Below are 14,252 nucleotides of genomic sequence, written 5' to 3'. Positions count from 1 at the left end.
CTGTGTTCCTGATAAGCAGGAACACTGATCTCTGCCTTCCCCTAGTACAAGCACCTCCCCAGATTAGTAAAGCACAGGCTAGGAACACATTTAACCCTTTGCTCGCCCCTGATATTAACCCCTTCCCAACCAGTGTCATTAGTACAGTGACAGTGCATATTTTCTAGCACTGATCACTGTATTAGTGTCACTGGTCCCCAAAAAGGGTCAAAAGTGTCAGTTAATGTTATTGTTTATAGCGCAAAAAAAAAAAAACGTAGAGGTGATCAAATACCACCAAAAGAAAGCTCTATTTGTGGGGAAAAAGGACATACATTTTATTTGGGTACAACGTCGCACAACCACGTAATTGTCAGTTAAATTATTGCAGTGCCGCAATACAATGGCCCCGTCAAGAGGAAGGGGGGGGGTGTAAACCTTCTGGAGCTGAAGTGGTTAAGATAAAGTGAAGTGATCTAAGTAATCTCATTTTTAATTCTGAAATTGTTTTATGTCTGTGATTACCTTTCCTGTTTATCTTGCATTTTGTTTTGAAATATCAATAACCTGAAAATAATGCATCCCGACATTTCATGTACAGTCTATTTGCTATACAATTATCCTCTGTCAGTGTCATGACTCAATAAAGATGACTCACATGTAGAGTGAGCTGGAGTTCGAGTATAAGTAATCAGCTCTGTTTTCATGGGAAGCATGCAATGGTTTTCTGTTATCCAGCCAAAAACTACTTTCTTCTGCAGTGTAAAAAATTATCTGGAATGAAGACAGAACAAAGGGGGTTATTTACGAAAGGCAAATCCACTTTACACTGCAAGTGCAAACTACAAGTGCAAAGTGAACTTGAAATTGCACTGAAAGTACACTTGGAAGTGCGGTCGCTGTAAATCTAAAAGGTAGATCTGAAATGAGGGGAAGCTCTGCTGATTTTATCATCCAATCATGTGCAAGCTAAAATGCTGTTTTTATATTTTCCTTGCATGTCCCCCTCGGATCTACAGCGACTGCACTTGCAAGTGCACTTGTAGTGCAAAGTGGATTTGCATTTAGTAAATAACCCCCAAAGTCTTTCAGTATAGAGATCCACACATTGGTAGGTGGCTCTGGTTTGTAGCATTGGTGTTATCAGAGTATTAAAAGGCGATAGGCACCTCTGAGCAACCCATTCCTCCATGTTCTCTATCCCAGTGTTTCTCAAACAGTCAAGGCACCCTTCAAAATTCAACACAATCTCGAGGCACCCCAGTCTAAAGTTTAGAAACAAACTAATAATTTTACATAACGCAGCAACAACCACACATGTAGGATGCCAAACTTTAGAGGATATTATTCTTCCAAAGCAAACACACCTTTGCACACTGGTTCTGACTAGAATTCCAATGTTTCTCTGCCTCACTCAGCAAATGTGATGCCAGAGCTGATGGAGAGGGGCAGGAAAGGGAAAAACAAGGATTTTGTGCAAGTGCCCAACATCCTCCTTATCAATCAATAATGTAATTGGTTTTTAGGACACTGGTGACTGGAAGGTTGTAATATAGGGTGCTCACGTGTCCCGGATTGCCCGGGACTGTCCCACAATTTACATCTCTTTCCCAGGTCCCGGTAGGGTGCCCATGTGTCCCGCAATTTACATCTCTGTCCTGAGCACCTTCATTCCGGGACAATACAGTGTCCCATATGAAATAGAGGACACAGCCATTCTGCTAACCACATTGTCGGAAGTTCAGAACTGGTTCCTAGGGCTGCCCCACCTAGAAACCAGTGATGCCACACTCGCAAACTCTCAGAGAGAGACCGGGTTCAGAGCGAGGCCTGTGTCTAGTTCTGCACTGGCTTCACCCACCTCCTCCTTCTCCAGCTCCCACGGGCCGCTACCCGGTGCATTGATGCACAGGGGGTGGTTATGGGTGCTATTCTATTAGTCCAAATTGGAAGAGTGTGGTAGTGAAAAGACAGAGTGAAGCCATTTGGAAAGAGGGGATTGATTGGGGAACAGAACAGTATTGACAAGCATATGCAGATACAGTCTAAAAACTAAGCACCTCCTGCTTACCGGCTTCTTACCTATGTTTGCATAGTTATTCCTCTTTCCAAAGGTGTGACTATAGCCATAGAAGATTAGGTAACTGCTATGAGGCTCAGAAGCATAGTGTCCGCTCACTCCAGTCCAATACATGGTTTGGTTATAGTTACACCTTTGGAAAGAGTAATAAATATGCAAACATAGGTAAGAAGCATGTAAGCAGGAGGTGTCCTAAATGGTGGTTTGGAAATATGGTCACCCTATTGTAATGGTGCGCAACGAAAACTTGTGGTTTTATGTAACTAATAGGCAAGCTTGATCCGCCCACTGGCTTGTATACAATTTTTGGGAAATTTCTAGCATTTTGCCAAGGCACCCCTGAAGACACACCAGGGAGGCTGGGCACCCTGGTAGAAAAAAAATGCTCTATCCTACCACCCTCTCTTCAGGGGCAGATTCAGAGTCTAGTCTCGGGAGGGGCACTGCCAGAAAATAAGGTGTTGCTTACAGCACGTGCTCATATGCACTGCGAAGTTGCGGCTTTGACTTAGCGATTCCAGGAGGCAGCGGGCCCAGCCTACGCTGAAAGCTAGGAAGTGTTGTCTTGCAGCACAAAAATGAGCCAGAAGATAAACATAAAAATACATATTTTTGCCATTTGTATAGAAGAGAGGGACAAAATAATTAAATAAATATCCTGCATTATAATTAGATTAAGATTGAACAAGATGAAAATGTCAATACTAAAAGGGCAGCTTTTTTTTTTCTTCATAAATAATGGCATACCTGTATTCTGCAATTTTACACAATGATTCATTTTTGTACTCACTTTAATTCATATACATTGGTTCTCTGGTGGGGGGAGGGGCTTCCAAGGAGCAATAGAGATGAGCAGGATCTTGGATTGGAGGCAGCAACGCCATCACATGACACACAGCCACAGCTTCATGTCTTCATCCTGTCTTCACGCTGCGCTGGAGCCCTGGAGAAGATCATGGAGGGAGGAGGTGGGTGGAACCAACACCCTTACATTAGGCGTGGAGGAGGAAGAAGGCTCTGAATGCTGGCGTCTCGCTCTCCTCCTCCTCAGCAGCAACTCGGACATGACTGAAATTACTGTCTACAGGTGCTAGCAACCAGTGCAGCGGGCACTAGAGAGGCCAGGCCAGCGGCGCGGCTCCACCCACCTCCTCCCTCCATGTTCTCCAGGCTCCAGTGTGGCATTAAGAAAACAACAGAGTCTCTCTCTTGGCGCTGCTGCTGGCCCGCTGCTGATGTGAGATTGAGAGACTCAGCAATATTTTTGGTGGGGGGGGGCAATTGCCCTGTTCCCCCCCACCTCGATCTGCCCCTGCCTCTCTTCTTCCTGATCCTCTTATTCTTTTCCCTTCCTACTTTTTATACTTATGTATTTTTCATTCTTTTTTGTCTTGTTAAACTTTCTTGTTTATTAGTATTTTCAAGTATTTTCATAAAAAAAGGAAAAAAAATACACATACACTAAGTTACAGCAGATCCTGAACACCCAAAAAGGAAGTAGGGTAATACAAACACGTCATCAACATCCATTGGGGGTTATTTACAAAAGGCAAATCCACTTTGCACTGCAAGTGCACTTGGAAGTGCAGTCGCTCTAAATCTAAGGGGTAGATCTGAAATGAGGGGAAGCTCTGCTGATTTTATCATCCAATCATGTGCAAGCTAAAATGCTGTTTTTTTATTTTCCTTGCATGCTCCCTTCAGATCTACAGCGACTTTACTTCCAAGTGCACTTTCAGTGCAAAGCGTATTTTCCTTTAGTAAATAACCCCCATTGTGTATTACAGATGCCATAGTTAGCGTAGGAACACAGACATGGTTCTAATGAATAAAGTAGACTATATGAATATGAGAGTTTTATACTCAGATCCAGAAAAAAGAATGAAATATACGAACATGGCTTCCAAGTTTTAGTATACCTAATGGCAGGATGGGAAGTTTTCTGCAATCTAGGTTGTACAACCAGACTACGTAATGACAAGAGTATAGAATAGAAGGGAAAGGGAAGAAATGGAGTAGTATAGAGGAAAGAGGTGGGGGGAGAGGAGAATGGGGGGGGGGGGGCGGAGGCGGGTGGCGAAGGTATGATCCACCCCACCAGACAATCCAATATGTCTCCAGGTGATCAAGACTCTGTATTGCTTTCGATACAACTACGTTTTTAGGATGGCGTTTTGAAGTTGAGCTGTCAAATATTCTATGTTATAAAGATTGTGAATACGTTTGTAGAGCTCAGTTTGGTAAGGTGGCAATTGTTTCCATTTCCATTCTTCAATTTATTATATCTCTTGTCCCATGTGAGCCTTCATTCCTTGTGAGAAGTAGTCTCTCCTTATGCTATGTTTCCTCTAGTGCTTAGCAGTAAGTAACAATAAGCATGTAAGTGGTTGAAAAATGTACACAGTTTAGTTAGGCAGCAACTGGCCCAGGCTTGTGAAGGAGTTAAGTCTTTTAGCTAATTTCCCAGGCTTTTGGTCCTAGCCAGCCTACCTGTGCTATAAAAAAGGGGATCAGCTAAGGTCTGAGGAGGCCAGGTTCTGGAATGGGAACAGGAATGTAGTATCAGTGAATTTGAGTGCTGCTGAAGGAAATGAGAATTGTGGAGAACATTCAAGCCATGGACAATGCCATAATGGACTCTCACCTCACAGAGGTATGCCTGGGCCACTATGCTATGTTAGTTAGGATTAGGGACAGGACATTGTTTATATTGGACTGTATACCACATCATGTTCAGTTCAGTAAAGCTCTATTAACTGGTATGAGCTTGGTCTGAAGTTATTCAAAGGGGTGCATGTTGGTTCTGGCATATTCCAAAAGAACCTGGGTCTGTAACAGCCCTACAAGGTATGAAGTAACACTGTTACATAAGGGTTAACTTGGCAAGACAAGCAGGAGTAGTGTAATTGTTAAGAGTAACCAAACACAAGTTCAAGACACCAAGCAACCAGTTGTTAGGCATGGTACCTGGAAAGGTGACAGGTCCTCTGGTAGCGAGGGGGTTAATGTTCTGACTCCCTTCCTGGTGGTTCGTATCCAAAGGCAACCAGCTCTGAACCTGTGTTATGGAGATTCATGGCCTGGGCATGAGGTATGGGAAGCAAAGAGTTAAGTGAGAGCATGCATGCGCTAGGTGGGCATACCTGTAGGCATGGCAGAACCCAATTCTGTTACTGGGAGTGAGGTAACAGAGGTATGCTGGAGTGGGTGCAGGCACAGCACATCCCTCATAATGCAACATCTACCAAGTTACAGTATGTGACATGGGACAAGTCACTTTCAGAGAAACTCTGCATTTTATTACTGAACACATTGAAGGCTCATCTCCAAGTTGGGGAACTGCCTTGAAGTTAGACTCTTCACATGACTGTTGTCTCCGCCTGGTCCCAGGCATTAACAAGCAAGCTCCTCACTAGAGGTACCCCCACATGCATGGGCGCAGATGGTCCCACCCACAAGCAGATCAGTTTTCTCAACTGGTAATCCCATTAAATTAGGTCAATCCATGATCAATGCAACTTCGTCATTGGTTTATCACTGGGAAAACCAGTCCACTCTGTCAGTTGGTAAAAGGGTCCCATGTTTCCTTAGCCCTGCCTGACCTAACACATTTCTAAGTACAGAAATTAAATTCTATGCTTCTTAGCCTTGTACACATGGTTGGACATTCCGACCACAAAATCCGTCTGATTTTTTCAGACGGATTTTGTCCGAAACTGGTGTTGCATACACACGGTCGGACAAAGTTGTTGGAAAATCAGATTGTTCCGAACATGATGACATTCGTTTGTTATGACGGGACTACGTTCAGGATAGTAGCCAATAGCTTTGGTCTCATAATTTGATCTGAGCATAAATGGCACTTTGTCCAATTGGAATTCTCTACAACGTTTGGACAAAGTCAGATCGGATCATGTTGTCGGAATTTTTTTTATCCAGCTCTCAAACTTTGTTGGTCGGACATTCCGACGGAAAGAGTCCGATGGAGCCCACACACGGTCGGATTATCCGACAACACGGTCCGATTGGACATTTTCCATCGGAATGTCCGACCGTGTGTGCGGGGGCTTAAAGTATCCATGTTGTTCATTAACGTGATCCCAATATCTCTGTACAACCCGCTAAGTCCCCAGGCAGGATATGGAGACTCAACTTTAGCTGAAGTTAAGACTAAATACAGACCTCCTTAGCACCAAGATCTGTCCCATCAGTCAACTGTCAAATGCCAGAAAATCAGTAGGCAATAGAGACTGTAGCATTTAATAATTGGGCAATAGTAATGGGTCATAGTGGGAGAAGTCTTAATCCCACCTTGGACAAACGTTGAGGTCACCATGTAAAGCCTGGAGCTGGGATCCAAGAGGGCTCTCCAGGGTCATTAGGATACAAGCCGATCAATAAAACTGGGAAAATTCCAGGATTTTATCACTGTAGAAAAATGAACAGGAATTCTAGGATAGATGTCCAGTTTCTACTACTTTTTCCTATGCTATTCCTCTTTCAAGTGAAATTGGGCAGAGCAAAGTTATCAATAAGTTATTATATCATATAGTATTTCACATACTTATGTGAACCCCCATGATATAGAACCCAATATAAACACCACATATTTCTGGAACTCTTGTTCATGGTGCTTCTTAATGACTGGCATGCGTTGACTTGTCAAGTGGATCGTCTAATATACTGAGTAATGGTATAATGAGGTGATATATCAACTGCAGGTGCAATGGATGGCTCATCACTTGACATTTGCTGGAAGAAGTATTTCACACTGTCACGACTCCGATAGATTCTTTACAGAACTCCTCTCCAACTTTCCAAACTTATAACTAAGAATTTCCAATTGAAACCAATCTGTTTATAAACCACAACTGAATGCATAAACAACCAATCTGCTAAATATGCATGATTAAGTGCCCGTTCACACTACCGCGACTTGTCAGGCGACTTAGCCGCCTGACAAGTCGCGCTCCGTTCTGTACTATGGAACCGTTCTAATAGGAGCGACTCAAGTCGCTCCGACTTAGAAAAAGGTTCCTGTACTATTTTTGGGGCGACTTCAGGCGACTTGCATTGACTTCTATACAGAAGTAATTTTGCAAGTCGCCGCTGAAGTCGTGTGCAGGTCACGTCTGTGAGTCGCGCTGCAAGTCGCGTCGCCCCTGTGTGAACGGGCACTAAGTGAATGAAGGAAACATGAAGGAGATAAACATAGATCTATAGTCAGACAACAAAGTTAACAAACCCCCCCCCCCCCCCAATAAAAACAAATGAAAAAAAAAATAGTAAAACACGAGAAACAAATAATGGTCAGACTTGATGGACTACTCCGTCTTTTTCCGCCATCACTTTTCTACATAAGGTGACTCACAGGGACACACAAGTTAGACCTCTTCTGCATTTGCAGTGCCCTCTGAAAATTAATCTGCGGTGGATCGTTTATTAGAGGGCAGTTGACAGGCAACTCAAAGGGCGACATGTTACCCTCTGAATAAATGTTTAAAAAACTGAAAGCCTGTCGCACCATGTGCATTATACATGGTTGCAGTGCAGTTGCAGCATTGTCCTATCCGCTTGAAGGGGTCGTATTTGGTCCATTCTTGCCTGCCGAATGCAACATATTATACCCACTCCGGTCACCATATTAGGTTAAGGTGGGCAGTTGGGGGAGGCAGTAAAACCACAGCTGAAATAATAGGATTTTTAAAACAGCTTACCTGTAAAATCCTTTTCTTTGATGTACATCAGGGGACACAGAGCCGTAGTACTTACTACGTGGGTTATATCGGCTTATCAGGTGCTGGACACTGGCACGCCCCTTAAGGCGTGAACTTCCCCATATAACCCCTCCCACTACTGGGAGTCCTCAGTTTTGTAGCCAAGCAATCAAAGTGTATAAGAAGAAGAAGGGAGGGACCTCTGTGTCCCCTGATGTACATCAAAGAAAAGGATTTTACAGGTAAGCCGTTTTAAAAATCCTATTTTCTTTTCTTACATCAGGGGAAACAGAGTCGTAGTACTTACTACGTGGGATGTCCCATAGCAATGGCAACTGAAGGGGGGGGGGGGACACAACAAAAAAGGAAGTCAGGGGACTTACTATGTGGGATGTCCCATAGCAATGGCAACTGAAGGGGGGGGGAGACACAACAAAAAAATAAGTCAGGGGACTTATACTGCAGCCTGCAGTACGCTGCACCCAAAGGCAGAATCCTCCTGACCCTTAACATCGATTTGATAAAATCTGGTAAATGTATGAACTGAAGACAATGTCGCGGCTTTAGAGATCTCAGCCGCAGAGGTACTAATCGCCCTGGTAGAGTGTGCCTTAATATGAAAAGGAGGAATCTTCCTCTTTAAACCATAAGCCTGCACAATGACTTGACAAATCCACTTGACAAATCCACTTGGCAATAGTGGATCTAGATGCTGCCTGTCCTCTCTTTGGACCATCCGGCAGAATAAACAAAATTTCTGTCTTACGAACCTGAGCGGTCACCTTTAAATACACTCTGACTCCCCTTACTACATCAAGGGAACATAGCAACCTCTCTTTCCTAGATTGACGCTCTGGGAAGAAAGAAAGAAGAACAATATCTTGGTTTAAGTGAAACCCTGTCACTACCTTTGGCAGGAATTCGGGATGAGGGTGTAAAACCACCTTATCCTTATGCATAATCAGATATGGCTCCTTATAAGATAGAGTCGCTAGTTCAGAAACTCTTCTGGCAGAAGAAATGGCAACCAGAAATACTATCTTTCTGGTCAACAGAACCAAGGGAATCTCCCGTAAAGGATCAAAAGGCTGCTTTTGTAAATCTGACAGGACCAAGTCCAAATTCCAAGGATTTAGGGGTGTCTTGATCAGAAGACTGATCCGTGTTACCCCCTGCACAAAGCTACGCACTAAAGAGTGAGAAGCTAAAGGCCGATGAAAGAACACTGACAAGGCCAAGATCTGGCCCTTGATGGTATTCATGGCCAGATTCATCTCTAATCCCATCTGTAGGAATTCAAGAATTCTACCTATAACATATTTCCTGTGGTACCAACCTCTGGATCTGCACCAGGCAACATATGCCTTCCAGACTCTATAGTAGATGATCCTGGAAACTAGCTTCCTGGCATTAATCAAGGTAGATATGACTGAAGGAGATAACCCACGATCCCTTAGGATGTGGGTCTCAATAGCCAGTCAAATTTAGCATTTGTAAGGTAGGATGGAATACCGGACCCTGTGAAAGAAGGTCTGGCCGTAATGGCAGAGTGCAGGGAACTCCTATTGCCATCCTTATGAGCTCGGCGTACCAAGGCCTTCTGGGCCATGCGAATCACCTCCTTTCCTGCCTGATCCTGCGAAGAAGACGCGGAAGTAGCAGAACTGGAGGAAATGCATAGATCCCTTAGGATGTGGGTCTCAATAGCCAGTCAAATTTAGCATTTGTAAGGTAGGATGGAATACCGGACCCTGTGAAAGAAGGTCTGGCCGTAATGGCAGAGTGCAGGGAACTCCTATTGCCATCCTTATGAGCTCGGCGTACCAAGGCCTTCTGGGCCATGCGAATCACCTCCTTTCCTGCCTGATCCTGCGAAGAAGACGCGGAAGTAGCAGAACTGGAGGAAATGCATAGATCAGAGAAAAATTATCCCATGGGAAGACTAATGCATCTGTTCCGCAAGATAGCGGATCCCTTGTCCTTGACACAAAGTTGTCGACTTTGTTGTTGAATCTGGATGCGAACAGGTCCATGTCCGGAGTACCCCATCTCTGACATATTGCAAGAAAGATGTCGGGGTGAAGAGACCACTCTCCTGGAAACAGTTGTTGGTGGCTCAAGTAGTCCGCCTGCCAATTCTCTATCCCGGGAATGAACACTGCTGATAGGCAAGGAACGTTGTGTTCTGCCCAAGACAAAACATGATTGACCTCTCTCTGGGCTGCACGACTCCTCGTGCCCCCCTGGTGATTGATGTAAGCCACAGCCATGGCGTTGTCGGACTGAATCCTGACAAGACAGCCCTTCAGTCTGGCCATCCAGGCTCTTAAAGCCAGATGGATTGCCCGAATTTCCAAAATATTGATAGGCAAGGTCCTTTCCAACTTGGACCACCTTCCCTGGACAGAATCCTCTTCCAGGACCACTCCCCAGCCTGAAAGACTGGCATCTGTGGTTACTACCTTCCAGGTGGAAGGCAGAAATGTCCTTCCCTTTTGAAGGTTGCTGGATATCAGCCACCAATTCAGGCTCTGACGTACTTCGGGAGCAAGCTGAATCGGAAAATCTAAGGCCTGAACCTATTTGTTCCAGGCTGACAGGATTGCACCTTGTAGTAATCTTGAATGAAACTGTGCGTAAGGGATGGCCTCGAAGGAGGCCACCATCTTCCCAAATAATCTCATGCACAACCAAATTGAAAGCTTTTTCTTTGCCTTGATGAGGTGAATTAGTTCTACAATGGAACTGATTCTCTTTGGCGGTATAAATACCTTTCCCTGCCTGGTATCTATAATTAGTCCCCTCTCCTTGATGGCCTCAAGGATGACTTTTCTAGGTTGAGAACCCAGCCTAGAGATTCCCGGTAGTTTACCGTTGTTACCAGACCATGGTCTAACCCGGAAACCGAATGATCTACTAAGAGTAGGCCGTCCAAATAGGCTAGGACCATTATGCCCTGAGCCCTTAACCTGGCTAAAGCAGGAGCCAGAATCTTTGCGCATACTCGAGGAGCTGTATGGCAGGGCCACGAACTGAAAGTGATGGTTTTCTACTTTGAATTGTAGAAACCTCTGGTGAGTGGAAAATATTGGCACATAAAGATAGGCATCCTTGATATCGATTGAAGTAAAAAATGATCCTCCTTGAAGGATGGCTACTACAGACTGAATTGATTCCATGCGGAAGGATCGGATACACAAGTGCTGATTTAGATCTCTGAGATCTAAAATAGGTCTTAATTCCATGTTTGGTTTCGGGACCGTGAAGAGGTTTGAATAAAAACCGGTGCCCTGTTCCTCTAAGGGAACCTCTGATATGACTGCCTTGGCTAGCAGATGGTCCAGTGCTATAAGGAGAGCCTTCTTCTTTTCTGGGTCCTTGGTAACCCCTGACCTTAGAAACCGGGGAGACAGCAAAACTCGGAACTCTAGTTTGTAACCTAGAGAGACCGCAGAAGCCACCCATTTGTCCTGACATTGCTCTTGCCAGATCTTTGAAAATTGCAGGAGCCTTCCCCCCACCCAAGCGAGCGGGGGCGTCCCTTCATAAGGAGGCTTTAGTACTCTGCTTGGTGGGCTTCTTTCCCCAAGATCTTTTCTGACCCTGGTACTGTCCCTGGGGTTTCCCCCTTAAACCTGACGGCTGAGGCTATCGAGACTGCCTAGAGGCTGATGTCCCTGTTAGGTACCTGGGTGGTGAGCCTGACTTGATGGAAGGAGACCTCTCTTACGGCTCTGGACGAGAGCACAGCGGGGTAGGAGCGTCTGGCCGAATGCAGCAGCGGATGCAGGCGAAGCGGAGGATCCTCCAGATGCAGGGACCACAGGAGCAGATTGCAGCAGAAAACGGCTTGGCAGAATTGGCAGTGGCGGCAGAGTAGGTGGCCTGAAGAACCTGGAAGGCTGCAACGGATCCAGGAAAGCCTTTACAACAGGGTATAGGCAAGACAGGTAGGCAGGCAGGAACCAGCAGGCGGATGGCAAAAAGAGCAATGTCAAACAGGCAGAGGTTCAGCAGCGGTGATCAGTCCGAGACAGGGTCAGGCAAGCCGGGGTCGGGACAGGAGAGGGCAGCGAAGTCAGACAGGAGCCAGGTCAGATAATCAGGTAGACAACTTGGCAGAAAACAGGATGCTTCAGGTACTAGCTGCAGACGAACAGCACAGAGCATCTGCAGCTGTACCTTTAAAAAGGGCCACTGGCGCCAATCGCGTTAGCCGAAGTCCGGGCTGACCCGCGGCGCGAGTGCGAATGCGCGAACGGCGATCCGCTCGCAAAGTGCGAGCGGAACCCTGACAGTCCCTGATACAGGAGAAGAGGCCCGCTTAAATGAGAAATGTCTAAATTTCTTCTTTACTGGCAACAGAGAGCTTTTGCCATTGGAAATCTTTTTCTCTAAGCCAGCAATGGTAGAGGACTACACTTCATGTGTGACATATTCAGGGGCTGAAACGTCTTCAGTGACTGCAATAACAGCTTCCCCCGGCGGCACAATCTGAGCGGCCGCAACACTCTCCGAAGAGGAAAACATTATTTTAGGGTCTTAGTTTGTTGTGACCCCCTAGAACCCTTAGAGGAGTTCCTGGCCCCCTTGCCACTCATAGCTTACAGTACAAAGCAGAGGCACTACCAGCAAAAGAATGTAACACTTGCTAGGCTATAGTACAGTACAATAACTGCTATTAGTCCTAGCTATACAATACAATGTTGTCAACAAAAGGGAAATGCCTGTGACACCAAACCTGACCAGCAACCACTCTGCCTGTGTAGCTTAAAATACTTCCTTCACGCATGTCCAGCATCTGACGTCTTTTAGCCACGCCCCCCACGAAATGCCCCCCCCCCTTCCCCTTTAAACTAGGGAAGTGTATGAGCGCCGGCAACATGGCGGCCGGCGGGGGGGGGGGGGAAGGGGGGGGTAAAGCGGTCGCGATTTGCAGCAAAACTTATTTTTTTCCTTTTTTTTTTTAAGAAAAAAGAGGCAGTGGGCTGGCATATCAAGGAACAAAAAACACTACTCTGGGGGCCCAGGAAGTGATAAGACCCCCCTTCATACCTGAGGGCCTGAGCTGGCTTGAACGGAGAGGAGAGAGAAAGCTTCTGCTGTTTCCAGCGTCCGAATGGTGAGTGCTCAATACAGCCTCCAGTGGTGACACATAAACATGACATGACAACATAAATACATGGAAGGAGAGATTCCTTGCAGAAAATCTCCCCTATCTTTCCGCCGCAGGGCTTTATCAGAGATAAAAAAAAACAATCTTCGCCCTTCATGGTCGGCTCCGAGACCTTGAAAGGAAACCTTCAGGAACAGGGGTACACTCAGGTAATCCCGCAATCTTGGACCTGCGAGAAGACCCTGCCAATAAACTTTTATTGGCATCACTACCAAAAAGTACTGGATCCCAGGGCCCAGCTTTAAAGTATTCGCAAGCAAAACCTTGTGTCTTCGGATGACGAGGCCCGGGTACCGTTAATTTAGTCCATTAGGGAGACATCAGAACGGACCCGGTCAGGATGGCTGGCCCGCATCAAAGGATTACTGCCCGTGGAGCTCAGTAAACACATCCTTACACGTGCCCAACATCTTAGACACTGGCGAAAAAACTGAGGACTCCCAGTAGTGGGAGGGGTTATATGGGGGAAGTTCACGCCTTAAGGGGCGTGCCAGTGTCCAGCACATGATAAGCCGATATAACCCACATAGTAAGTACTACGGCTCTGTGTCCCCTGATGTAAGAAAATAAAATACAGATTTTTATAGCCCCCCCTAGTGTAAGCAAGGCCCCAATGCTACATGCAATCTTAAAATGTATTCATTCTCTAACAAGGAACTTAATTTCTCATCTTTGCTCTGTTAAAGGAGAAGGAGAAGTACAGTCAAAGTTTGTTTGGCTGTACTTCAGACATCTCAAGTCTCCCGCGAGGTGCGGGAGACTCCTACATTTCTGCGGCGGGTCCCGCACATCCGCAATCGCCTCCCGATCTCCCGGAAATGACCGGTGCAGCGGGGAACACCTATAATTACCGATCTCCTTTGTTTTGATTTTTAGCTGACAAAAAAAATGAAAAAAAGTGTAAAAAAAATAAACTACTGACCCCACTCTCCCCTGCCTTACCAACACTGTCCACTGCCCCAACCCCCTCCCCCAAAAAGCATTGTGAACAAACAAAAATTAAAGACAAATTAAATTGTAAAAAAAATCAATTATTAAAAATAAAAAAAACTACTGACAGTGTCCACATACCAAGCCACTCCCCACTCCCTTCCCCAGAAACACTGCGAAAAAATATTGAAAAAGTGATTTAAATAATATTTTGCTGCGGGGGGTGGGGCGTTTGTGGGCACGAAGCGGCACCTCCCTGAAATGAGTTTGCCACCTCCCTGAAATGAGTTTCTGCAGGTTGGGATGTCTGGTACTTCACCTGTGGATCGCAGCAATGCTCCTGTGACCTGTTTTCAGCAGATGGCTGACA

Source organism: Lithobates pipiens, unplaced genomic scaffold (assembly GCF_037356315.1).
Source record: "Lithobates pipiens isolate NorthernLeopardFrog02 unplaced genomic scaffold, aLitPip1_a1.2 Scaffold_16, whole genome shotgun sequence".
NCBI classification, from domain to species: domain Eukaryota; kingdom Metazoa; phylum Chordata; class Amphibia; order Anura; family Ranidae; genus Lithobates; species Lithobates pipiens.
The sequence above is the reverse complement of the archived record's forward strand: the minus strand, read 5'-3'. Positions refer to the sequence as shown.